Genomic DNA, 13725 nt, shown 5'->3' with positions numbered 1-13725 from the left:
AATGGTTTTTCTTCTTCTTCGAGTTCCCAATATTCTTACGTTTTTGTGGAAGATTTAAATTATTCATATATACCGGAATTGTGTACAATCGACAAAATGGTCCCAATTCGGTTGCAAGAAGCCGCCGCCGGCGGCCGCAATCATCATCGCTCTTTCTCTGAGATACACCATGAAATGGCAATGGGTTTTGAACTCTCATGGTTTCACAAGCCCGCAGTCTGGAGGATCGTCTTTGTAAATTTTCTTTTTCCAGTTACAATCTGATTGAGGATAGATTAAGAGGGAGTTGCAGAGAAAAGCCTGGAAGTTGTTTCGTTTTTTTTTTTTAATTATTATTAATAAATACAAAAGGCAATCTTTTATACGTATTTGAAAATATAACTATATAGGATGAATATATATTATATTTTATCCTTGAACGTGTCAGATTAAAACTCTTGAATCTAATGGTAAATAAAATCCAGTGTAAAAGATTCCTCTTATACACGATCGTGTATGAAATTTTTTGTCAAATAATAATTAGAATATTTTAGAATTCTTGATTATGGTATGGGTTTTGGAAGTTTCCAAATCCGGGGTCCATATCTCTCTATATAAGAGACCTGATATTTATGCACTAACTCTGAAATTCTTTTATTTTCTTCGTCATGGCTACATGTTCTGCCACAGAAAGCAACTACTGCTCTATTGCTGCTGCCACAATGCTACTTCTTTTTGGACTGCTAATGGCTATGCTAGACGTAACAGGTCTCTCTCTTGCTCTTTCTTTTCTGTCTATGGGTGAAAATATATGCGTTTCTGTTTAAATAGTGCATATTGGTAACAGGGTAGGTTATACTTAAAATGGATTTAGGATTCAGGATTGGATGACTCGTCTATCCCACTCCAGAACTCGGTAGTTAAATACTTTGGTTGCCCTATTTTTGCCAAATTTGTCCGACCCAGATGAAACTCGACTTAGTTTTCTTTCTCCCCTATAGGCCAGTAGGGTGTGAATTCCAAACTCAAGGAAGGGTCGCCAGGTACTCAGGTAGTGTGGGTGTAACAGGGAACGGAGGGAGAATACTGGATCTCCATTAACCATCCAATTTGGGAGTGGATGGAAAGTTGAACAAGTGACCTCTCCTTAAGACTTAGGCCAGTGCTGTATTGCAATTCACCAAGAAGCACTTTGATTCGTTTAGAGATATTTGAAAAATATTTCGAATACTTCGACTAAAATCCATCCGAATATTTAATAATAAAAAATTAAATAAATAATGATTTTGAGGGCTTTTGAAGATTAAACAAATTCTAGAATATGATGAAAAGAGAATAATGATCTAAGAGATATGGATTGAGAGTGAATTGTATCTGCTAGGGGGAAGAAGGTTCGGGTTACACAACGCAAAGATGTAAACGGATGATCAAAAATCTGAATCCGATCCGCATCCGAATCCGTTTAGAGGTATTATTCGGCCAGAGAATATCTGGCTCCGATCACATCCAATCCGTATCCGATCCAACTCCGATCCGTTTACATCCCTACCTAGGACTTAAGCCAGTGCTGTATTGCAATTCACCAAGAAGCACTTCCTTCACACGGCCTTGTTCACTAAGGATTTGGTTGGGAATGGCAACAGTTGATCAAATCTCCAAGCCCGAGCCCTAGCCATAGCACTAAATCCTTGATTCTCAAATTTATCACAATCCTAGGGTGTGGTATTGTATTTGAAAAATCCAATTACCGATTAATTTGGCCTCAATTCACGGATTCAGATCCTCTCTCCAATGTGCCGTGTGCAAGCATGCCTTGGACAGCTGGGCGCTGTCCTTGTGGTGCGTGTTGCCTGCCCAGCCGTCTGATGAGTGCTGAGCACATTGGCACCCTTGGGACGATCCTAGTTCCTCAATTCACGGTATCCATTTTATATAGGATCTCAATGCTTGTTACTTAATTAGTGATGGGTTAATTATGCTAGTCACTTAATTAGTACTGGGTTAATTATTCTAATTACTTAATTAGTGATAGATTAATTATGGTATTTGTTTATATATTTATATATGTATGTATATACGTATCAATGTATGTATGCTCTTATGCTTATCTGTGTGTGTGTTTCTTTAGGCTTTAGTTTGGATATGCAGACCTCAGATTCAGTTGTAATTAATAACATCAAACTAATTTTGGTTCAATCTAATGCAGGGGCACAAACTATTGGTAGGGCCCAGCCCTTTTTGTGCAGCCCATGGTCCAAGTTCTAGGAACTTGGACCGTCATACCTTAAGAAAGAAGAGAACTTAAGGCGGTGGAATTGGTAGCCTTATTTAGGCTTTGTTTTTTTTTATTCTTTTTGTTTTTACTTTATGGTTTTTGGCTTTTGGAAGCCGCAGTGGTCAGTGTGTGTGACGGTGAGTTTTCCGTAGAAGAACGAAACACAGAAAGGAAAAACCAGAGAAAGGGAAGAGACAAAAAAAGAGACAAAAAGAAGGAAGAAGAAGAAAAAGGAGAGGGAAAGGAGCAGGGGAATTTGGGATTGACTTTGGAGCCTTGGTGTTTCTATTACAACTTGGAGATCTCTTCAAAGCAAGGAGACTTTGTGAGAGATGGTGTTTGTGGTGAGAACTTGGTTTGGTTTATTGTGAGGTAATTCCTATTGTATTGTCTCCAATTGTTTGTACATCTCAAGATTCAGAAAGAACTTGAGAGAATCATTGTACTTCTATTTTTCTCATAGTGGATTGGTACAATATATGTCTCGTGGTTTTTTTTCCTCTACACTAGAGGGTTTTTTCACGTAAAATTCTTGGTGTTGATTGTGTGATTGCTTGCTTGCAATTTTATTTTTGTTATGTGCTGGGCTATATTTGTTTGATAATTTTTTACATTGGATTATTGTATTTCTCAATACACACTAGACAAGTGGGTTTGATTAATCCCAACAAGTGATATCAGAGTTGTGATTCTCAGGTTGATTTATTTCCAGTGTTTGATGTGTATTGAGATGGAAGAGTCATCTGGTACGATGAATAAATTCACTGGTCCTAATTATTCAATATGGAAGCCCAAGATAGACGACATTCTTTATTGTAGTGATTTGTATGATTCAATTGAGGAAATTACAGTCAAGCCAGAAAATAAATTTGAAAAAGAATGGGACAGGATGAATAGAAAAACCATTAGTACTATCAGAAAATGGGTAGATGATTGTGTGTTTCATCATGTTGCTAAAGAAACCAATACCCAAGCACTTTGAAAAAAATTGGAGAGTCTCTATGAGTGGAAGACTCACAAAATAAAGTTTTCTTGATTAGAAAACTTGTCAATTTAAAGTTCAAAGAGGGGCGTTCAATTGTCGAGCATTTAAGTGATTTTCAGAGTTTAGTGAATCAGCTAGCTACAGTGAAGATGACTTGGAAGATGAACTGCAAGCATTACTGTTGTTGAGTTCTTTACTTGACACTTGGGAGACTTTGGTTGTATCACTGAACAACTCTGCTCCAGATGGTGTGTTATCATTGAGTTTGGTGAAAGACAGCATGTTCAATGAGAAAACCAAAAGAAAAGATATGGGTTTGGATAGCTCACAGGCTCTTGTCATAGAGAACAGGGGGAGGAGTAAAAGTAAAGGACCAATAGGTCGCAGTAAATCCAGAGGCAGGTCAAAATCCAGAGAAGGTAGAAAATGTTATCACTATGGTAAAGAAGGTCACTTGAAGAAAAACTGTTGGGAATTGAAGAAGGAACAGAAAAATGAGAAAAATCAAAACAAGTCAGATGATAAAAATACTACAGCCACTGTGTCTGATTCTGAAGACTTGGTGGTGCTTTCTTTTGATGAAGAGGAATGTAATCATGTTGCAAACCATGGTGTTGAGTGGGTTGTTGACTCAGCGGCATCTTTTCATACCACTTCCATAAAGGAGTTCTTCCCTTCTTATAAAGGAGGAGACTTTGGGACTGTGAAGATGGGAAATAGCAGCTACTCAAAAATTGTTGGAATTGGAGATGTGTGCTTTCAGACTAGTATTGGATGCACATTAACTCTGAAGGATGTGCGACATGTTCCAGACATTTGCCTAAATTTGATCTCCGTCAATGCTTTGGACAGGCTCGGATTTGAGAATCATTTTGGCAATGAAAAATGAAAACTTGTCAAGGGATCACTAGTACCTGCTAGAGGAGAAGCATGTCATACACTATATAAGACATACATGAAGGTGTGTATAGATGGGCTGAATGCAATTGAAGATGATTCTTCACCAAATTTGTGGTACAAGCGGCTGGCTCACATGAGTGAAAAAGGATTGCAAATATTGGCAAAGAAGTCTCTCATTCCCTTTGCTAAAGATATGTCACTAAATCCTTGTGATCATTGTTTATTTGGGAAACATCATAGAGTATCTTTTAATAAGTCATCTGTTAGAAAATCTAATGTGTTAGATTTGGTTTACTCTGATGTTTGTGGTCCCATTAAGGTTGAGTCACTAGGTGGCAATAGATATTTTGTTACTTTTATTGATGATGCTTCACGAAAAGTGTGGGTATATTTTTTAAGAACAAAAGACCAGGTATTTTAGCATTTTCAGAGATTTCATGCCATGGTGGAGAGAGAAGCAGGGAAGCAATTGAAGTGTCTCCGTACTGATAACGGAGGTGAATACACATCTATTCAATTTGAAAGCTACTGTTCAGAGCATGGAATGCGACATGAGAAGACAGTTCCTGGTACCCCACAGCATAATGGTGTGGCTGAGAGGATGAATCGCACCATTGTGAAAAGAGTCAGATGCATGTTAAAAATGGCTAAGATGCCTAAGCCATTTTGGAGTGAAACTGTTTGTACTGCCTACTACCTAATCAACAGATCTCCATTAGTGCCTTTTGGTTTTGATACTGCAGAAAAAGTGTGGACAGGTCAAGATGTTTCATACTCTCATTTGAAGGTATTTGGTTGCAAAGCTTTTGCACATGTGCCCAAAGAACAGAGGACAAAGCTTGATGATAAAGTAGTTCCATGTGTGTTTGTTGGCTATGGAGATGCAGAGTTTGGTTACAGATTATGGGATCCAAAAAAGAAGAAAATTATTAGAAGCAGAGATGTGGTTTTTCATGAGAATGAGACTTTGGCAGATTTTGAAAAGACTATAGAGCCTAAGATCAAGGCTCATGGTGCTCCTAACCCCACACTAGTTTCTTCTCCATCAAATGTTGTTACAGATGGGGGAGAGGTGCAAGAAGAACATGGTGATTATGATGAGTCATAGACAGTTGGTGGTGAAGACATGACAGATGCAGAAGGTGTTGAGCAGGGGGAGCAGCCCCCTCCACCAGAGATTACAGAACCTCAGGTCAGAAGGTCTACAAGAGAACACCAACCATCAACCAAATATCCTAGTTCTGATTATATTTTACTTATTGATGAGGGGGAGCCTGAAAGCTTTCAAGAAGCACAATCTCATAAAGAGAGAGACAACTGGATCAAGGCAATACAAGATGAGATGAGTTCTTTGAAAAAGAATGATACCTATGATTTGGTGGAGCTTCCAAAAGGAAGAAAAGCATTGAAAAACAAATGGGTATTCAAGCTCAAGAAAGATGGTGAAAAATTGGTGAAGTACAAAGCTCGATTGGTGGTAAAAGGTTTTGGTCAGAAGAAAGGAATTGACTTTGATGAGATCTTCTCTCCAATTGTGAAGATGAGTTCCATTCAAGTTATTTTGGCCTTAGCAGCTAGCTTGGATCTTGAGTTGGAGCAGTTAGATGTGAAGATTACTTTTCTCCATGGTGTTTTGGAGGAAGAAATATATATGGTTCAGCCAGATGGTTTTGAAGTGAAAGGGAAAGAGCATATGGTTTGCAGGTTGAAGAAAAGCTTGTATGGATTAAAACAAGCACCAAGGCAATGGTACAAAAAATTTGATTCATTCATGGTGGACTACCTACACAAGAATTTCTGCAGATCTGTGTTTATTTTAGAAGATTCCCTGATGGTAACTTCATTATACTTCTTCTTTATGTTGATGATATGCTAATTGTAGGACAGGATTGCAAGATTATTGGCAGGTTGAAAGATGAATTGTTCAAATCTTTTGACAAGAAGAACTTAGGCCCTACAAGACAGATTTTGGGAATGCAGATTGTTCGTGACAAGAAAGCAAAGAAATTGTGGTTGTCACAAGAACAGTATATTGAGAGAGTCCTTGAGAGATTCAACATGAAAGGTGCTAAACTAGTTAGCACACCTCTTGTAAGTCACTTCAAGCTGAGTAAGAAGACTTGTCCCTCCACTGAATAAGAAAAAGAAGAGATGGTAACTGTTCCTTACTCATCTATAGTTGGAAGCTTAATGTATGCAATGGTTTGCACGTGCCCGGATATTGCACATGCAGTTGGTGTGGTAAGCAGATTTTTGTCTAATCCTGGCAGAGAACACTGGGAAGCAGTGAAGTGGATCTTCAGATATTTGAGGGGTAGTTCCAAGTTGTGTTTGAGTTTTGGGAATTCCAAACTAGTCTTGGAAGGCTTTACAGATGCAGATATGACAGGTGACCTTGATTGCAGAAAATCTACTTTAGGGATCTTGTTTACTTTTGCAGGGGAAGCTGTATCATGGCAGTCCAGATTGTAAAAATGTGTTGCTCTATCTACAACTGAAGCTGAGTATATTGCTGCTACAGAAGCAAGAAAGGAGATGTTGTGGATGAAGCGTTTTCTTGGTGAATTGGGTTTGAAGCAAGAAGAGTATGTGGTATTTTGTGATAGTCAAAGTGCTATGGACTTGAGCAAGAATGCAATGTATCATTCCCACACAAAGCATATTGATGTGTGATATCATTGGCTGCGTGCAGTTGTGGAGAAGCAGTTACTTCAACTTAAGAAGATTCATACGGAGAAGAATCCTTCAGATATGATGACCAAGGTTGTTCCCAGGGAGAAGCTTGAGCTTTGCACAGCTTTGGTTGGGATGGACTCCAAGTGAGGAGTCGCGTGGTGGATCTCCTTCCTCATGGGCTGGAGGGGGAGATTGTTGGTAGGGCCCAGCCCTTTTTGTCCAGCCCATGGTCCAAGTTCCTAGAACTTGGACCGTCATACCTTAAGAAAGAAGAGAACTTAAGGAGGTGGAATTGGTAGTCTTATTTAGGCTTTGTTGTTTTTCTTCTTTTTGTTTTTACTTTATGGTTTTTGGCTTTGGAAGCCGTAGTGGTGAGTGTGTGTGGCGGTGAGTTCTCCAGAGAAGAACGAAACACAGAAAGGAAAAACCAGAGAAAGGGAAGAGAGAAAAAAAGAGAGAAAAAGAAGGAAGAAGAAGAAGAAGGAGAAGGAGCAAGGAGCAAGGGAATTTGGGATTGGCTTTGGAGCCTTGGTGTTTCTACTACAACTTGGGGGTCTCTTCAAAGCAAGGAGACTTTGTGAGAGGTGGTGTTTGTGGTGAGAACTTGGTTTGGCTTCTTGTGAGGTAATCCCTATTGTATTGTCTCCAATTGTTTGTACATCTCAAGTTTGGGCAAGAACTTGAGAGAATCATTGTACTCCTATTTTTCTAATAGTGGATTGGTGCAATATTTGCCCCATGGTTTTTTTCCCTCTACACTGGAGGGTTTTTCCACGTAAAATTCTTGGTGTTGATTGTGTGATTGCTTGCTTGCAATTGTATTTTTGTTATGTGCTGGGCTATATTTGTTTGGTAATTTTTTACATTGGATTATTGTATTTCTCAATACACACTAGATAAGTGGGTTTGATTAATCCCAACACAAACTGGTGTTTGCTATGGACTGAATGGGAATAATTTACCATCTTCACAAGAAGTTGTGGATCTTTACAAATCCCAAAACATCCAAAGAATGAGACTCTATGCTCCGACCCAAGAAGCTCTCCAAGCCCTCAGTGGCTCCAACATTGAACTCATGTTGGGTGTCCCAAATGAAGACCTTGAAGGAATTTCAACTAGCAATTCCATTGCAAATGACTGGGTATAGAAGAATATTGTTGCCTACTCCCCTGGTGTCAAATTCGCGTACATTGTCATCGGCAATGAAATTAGTCCTATCAATGACAAAGCTCAGTATGCTATCTACGTTCTCCCCGCGATGCAAAACATTCTTGCAGCAATTTTAGCATCCGGCTTACAAATTTCAGTCTCCACATCTGTTGATACTGGACTCCTTGGTGAATCCTTCCCTCCAGCCCTAGGTCAATTCAGAGACGACGTGATATTGTATATACGCCCAATTATTTCATTCCTCGACCAAAATGGGGCGCCATTGCTAGCAAATGTGTATCCGTACTTCAGTTACAATGCTAATACTGGTTCCATCGACCTTTCCTATGCCCTCTTTACTTCTTCATCAATTATTGTACAAGATCCGTATAGTGGCCTTGGATACCAAAACCTATTCGATGCCATCGTTGATGCTCTCCACTTTGCTCTTGACAAAGCAGATGGTGTCAATGTTGGAATTGTTGTATCGGAGACTGGTTGGCCAACGGCTGGAGGTACCTCAACAACAGTAGAAAATGTACAGACTTACAACAACAATCTTATTCAATATGTGAAGATTGGAACACCGAGGAAGCCTGGGTCTTTGGAGACTTATGTGTTTGCTATGTTTGATGAGAACGAAAAGAGTCCTGAGGAAGAGATGCACTGGGGGCTATTCACTCCAGAAAAACAATCAAAATACCCAATCAGCTTCTCCTAAATGTGTTTAAAAAAAAAACAGTGGTAGATGTAGAAGGGGGTCCTCTTTTCTATGTTTTTTTCCATCTTGAATTAATGAGAGATTTTTCTTTATAATTTTTTCGGATGAACAATAAATATATTCAACATAACATAGAAATTCTTCCTCCCCCCAAATTTGCAATTATTTTGGTTCAGTTCCTACAATAACCCTATATCCAAATCAAATAAGTGATGGCGGCGATTCAGATGGGTTTGCTCTAGGCTATTGAAGATAGTTGGGATCATCTAATTGTTGAATCTAACAACAAAGTACTGATCTCTATCCTTATCAACAATGTGATTTATATTATCCAAGATTTTATTCAATTGGCATCCAATTTGAATCATGTACTTTTATTTTTATTCCAAGGACGTAAATAGTTTGGTTGACTCAGTTACCAGTAGCGATCAGTCCTTGACATGTAAGACTGTTTGGTCCATTTCCACTCTATGACTTTTTAAAGCTTGTGATTCAAAATTCATGTGTACTACACATTGTTATTAGTAAAAGCTTTATCAACCAAAAAAATCAAATAAGCTATATTGCCTGAATTACTATATCACTATCCATCATCTTTCTCTTCTTTAACATCTAATTATTGGACCATAGATAGTATATTGAAATATGTCAGGTACTTCAAAAGTCTATGCATAAGAGATAACGACTCCACTAAGGTTTGCGACACAAAGAACTGACTCAAGAGTCCAAGATATCGCATGTTAGCAACACCTAAATCCAATCCAATCTCAAGAGGCCAAGATAGAATAAAACTAAGATAAGGTGTTGAGTGTGTAACCCTATCTTAGGCATCCTTGTATATCTGCACAACCCACTACAAGAAAAGTGATTTTCGGTTACAGATTTTGGCGACAGAGGTTTCTTGGTTGTCACAAAAAATAATATATAACGATAGAAGTGTAAACTACCGTCTCCTATTGTATATTTACACGACAGATATTGTTGTCTGTCACCATAATCTATTTTTGGTTTTTTTTTTTTATTTTTATATTTTTTTTTTTTTTTTTTTTTTTTTTTTTTTTTTTTTTTAATTGGGGAGTTATTTTTTTTTTATGTTTTTTTTTTGGTTTTTTTTTTTTTTGTTTTTTTTTAAATAAAAAAAAAAAAAAAAAAAAAAAAATTTTTGCGTTTGTTTGTTTGTTTGTGTTTCGTATGATACGATAATGATATTACTATCGCAAAATAAATATTTCATGTTTTACAGTGACGGTATTTTGGATACCGTCGACTAAAGTGATTTGTTTTTGAAATTAAAGTAAATATCATTTTGTGATGACAGTATTTACCGTCAAAGAAAATAAACTTGGGCGACGAAATTTTAGTAATCGTGGTGGAAAATATAAATTTAACAACGGGAATATTATTACCGTAGGGGAAAATATTCTGGGACTATGGTTTATGCTCTGCTGTGGGGGAATGTTATTTATTCTTTTCGTGGTCTTTTTTCGTCCCTCCCGTTCTCACAACCCCATTCCCGCACTAATTCTCTTTCTCCCTCTCCCTCACATCGCAACCTGTCTCTTCTCTCGCTCTCCTTCTCAAAATCTCACCTCCGGCAACCCTAGCCCCAACCCTAGAGAGGTGGAAGAAGCAGGAATCTGATGTAGATGAGAAGTGAGAAGGTTCAGCCAGTGATTTGAGCAAAACGTTGAGAGGGCTTCTCGTGGGGAAGAGGAGAAGAGCTGAAAATCGAAGAAGCGTCAAGCATTGGTGGTGGGTTCGTCTCTCTCATCTATCTCTCTCTGTCTCCTCTGCAACTCCATCTGCAACGCTATAGCTTGGTACGACTCTCTCTCTCTCTCTCTCTCTCTGAACCTGTGCACGGTTTTGACATTGAAATCTTAGTGGAGAGGGTTTGATTTTGCAAATCAGAGGAGACTCCAGCTTTGATAGGTTGCCTTCTCCCTACCGATTTTGCACATAAAAAATCCTAGCCTGCTGTTTATGTTGTTGTGCTTAAATTAATTTTGTGTTGGAAGTTCAGATTCTTCTTTGCATTGCAGATCTGTGCTCTATTTGGTTTCTTGTTCTTCTGCTACACCACCATATCTCTGCCCTGTCTCTCTCTCCAACAGGTAATCCGAAGCATAACTGCACATTTGGTTCTATCAGTTGTTTAGTCTACTTATTGTTCTCACAATTGTAGATTTATTTCTCACCATTTGCTGTTGTTGCAAGGTTTTATATTGGCTTAGTGCTTGATCAGCTACAGAGCTCTTTCTTCACCTACTATTCCAACTTAGACTCGTGTTTAACTACACATATAAATGCCTTTTAGTTCAATTTGGTTCTATAGTGATTAGAAGTACAAGTATGCTAGGAATTGGCTCAGTACAGTTTCTCTTTAGCTGACTTCATCTTATGGTACATTTGGAGAGCTAGGAATGAATTAAGTTTCAATAATCACTATTGGAAGCCAGAGAAGGTCATCTCAGTTGCATGTAAGGCTCATTCGGAGTTCCTCGAAACCACTTCTTCAGGTAGCTATTTCAACCACCATACTAAGAGCTTGGTTCCTTCTTACCATGGTGCTGTTAGTACTGCTTGGACCCCTCCGCCTCCCCTATACATCAAGGTAAATTGTGATGCTACATGGAACCGTGATTCGGGTTATGGAGGTATTGGTGTTGTGCTAAGGAACTATTTTGGAAAGCTTGTCTCTACTTACTCCTTTGGCATTCAATGTGGATCATCTTTGGTGGCTGAGTCGTTGGCGGTGAGAGCAGGGCTTCTTCATGCGATCAACAGCGGCTTCACTGACATTATTGTCGAGTCTGACTGCTCCTCACTTATCAATCAGTTGAACTCACGCTTCTTTGACTTCGAGGTTCTTAACATATGCAACGATATATCTCAATTACAGGAGTCGTTCTCCTCTTGCTCTTTTGTATATGTTCTGAGGTCCACCAATGTTGTGGCGGATTCCTTGGCTAGGTCTGCCTTGTCAGCCCCATCCCCGATTATTTGGCCTAGTACCACCCAGTGGCTTATTCAGCTCGGTTTAGCTGATGCTACTGCTTGTATGGATGTTGCTCTTCAATGAAATTTCTTTCTACCAACAAAAAAAAAAAAAAAAGATTAGAAGTACAAGTATGCTATGCTTTCCATACAGCTTTGTGTAGAACCAATTTTAAGTTTCTTTTTTAGCACCTTTTTTGTGTTTATTCCACTTGATGCTACTAAAATCCTAGAGGCCTTACACTTCAACTAAATCAATTGCTTCATCTTGCTTTTCTTCTCGACTAAAACATGTTGTCCTTTGGCAATCGTTTTCTGTGTGACCTTGGAGTATGGAATGTGCAAATATATTAGGGTGTATGGTTGAGGAATGGCCTCTTATATAATTGATTATTCTCTTTATTCTCCTTGAGGATGAGCCAAGGTCCATGAATTCTGGTGCCAACCACTTTCTTTTTTCTGATTTCATTCATAGTGCCTTGATTCTTGTTGAATGTGATATTGATATGTGTGTGATGCTCTTATCCCTTTATTGCGGTGTCTGTGGATTCTCCTGTGAATGTGAATAGGAATTATATTATGCTCAAATTTGACTCTATTTACTTGCAAATAGCTTATTTTTCTTCTATTTCCTTTATGGAATAGGAATTCAACCATATGCTACACTATTCCATCTCTCTTCATAAAAACAGCATATCATTCCCTGTTAGGGCTATCTTGCATCACAAGGTTTTTTTATCCTCATAGGCATGAAAGTATACAAATGATCTGATTTGCTTTTCTTAGATCCATCTTTCTTTTCTTGATAAACAAATAAGGAAGTTCAATCTCCCAATATCTTCCTTAGGTGGAAATAGAAGCTTCACTGGTTCACTATTCTATATTTTCATATTTCTTTTTTGGGGCTTAATTACAAGATATGGTCATTGGGATCAGGAGCTAGCTAGGGTACTTTGGATATTTTCCAATGATCAAAGTACATGTATTAAGAGCATGCACTACAGTTAATTTTAAAGGAGAGAGATGGGTTAAAGATGATTGATAAAAAAGAAGTTGAAGATAAGGAATATATGTGACTGCATAGATAAGCCAAAAAAAAAACTAAAACTTTAAAGCAGGTTTAAATATAGATATGAATTTAAGGTTAGGGTTTCTGTAAGCACCATCTCTTGACATATTAAATTGGATAAAAATCAAGAAAAGTGAAGTTTGGGGAAAGGAGAATATCCAGAGATTTATCCATCTATCTGTTCATCTTCACAGAGACATATATACAGAGATGGGTGGTGGCATTGCATGTATACAGAGGATTAGGAGTGAAGGGTCCCAGTTGAGTCATCTTCCAATGCAAGTGGTCACATCAAGGCATGATAAGGTGGTGAGACAGTGAAAATGGGTGGGGTGGGGTGGGGTGGGGAGGGGGGGGTGTGCGTGACGCTGTGGCTGCGTGAGTTCGTCCCCTATGGATGCATCTAAATAAGTACATGTTCCAAAATCAGTCTTCTAATCCAACTCATGTTATTGATTTAATACAAAAATGGTCTGCTAGGTCTAATCATATGTTGGGTTGCAAGTCACGATCTAGCATTAATTCTGATTTCATGTCCATTCTTTTCATAGTGGTTGAGTGTATTGTCTTTTATAATGTAGAATTCCACTCTGATTCTCTCTACCTTATGTATTTATATAAGCCTTTTTATACAGAGATTTATCTGAGCCAAAGTAAAATTTTTCACTCTTTGCATTGGTTTCTTCTTTCCTATTTCCTTTTTTTGCTCAAACTCTTTTCTTAATTTCTAACTATGACCTCTAGATTCCCTTACTCTTTCTTTTGTTCTTCCCTTTTTAATATCCTTATTATCTAATATTTCCATATATTATTAAGCAAAATATTTAAGATCTCTAGCTCTCACTTTCCCTAACTTATCTAAATGCTATTGTCTTAATTTATTCCCATTTCTTATATTTCCAAAACCTGAGCACACACCCCCCCCCTTGCTACCCTACAACTGAGCACACATCCCCCTTGCTGCCCAATACCTG

General features: G+C 38.2%; 1 pseudogene; it reads left to right on the top strand.

Moving 5' to 3' along the window:
- The first annotated feature begins 634 nt into the window (after positions 1 to 634).
- Positions 635 to 8685, top strand: LOC122641826 (annotated as a pseudogene).
- Positions 8686 to 13725: the final 5040 nt, after the last annotated feature.

Source organism: Telopea speciosissima, chromosome 10 (genome assembly GCF_018873765.1).
Source record: "Telopea speciosissima isolate NSW1024214 ecotype Mountain lineage chromosome 10, Tspe_v1, whole genome shotgun sequence".
NCBI lineage: Eukaryota > Viridiplantae > Streptophyta > Magnoliopsida > Proteales > Proteaceae > Telopea > Telopea speciosissima.
The sequence above is the reverse complement of the archived record's forward strand: the minus strand, read 5'-3'. Positions and strand labels throughout refer to the sequence as shown.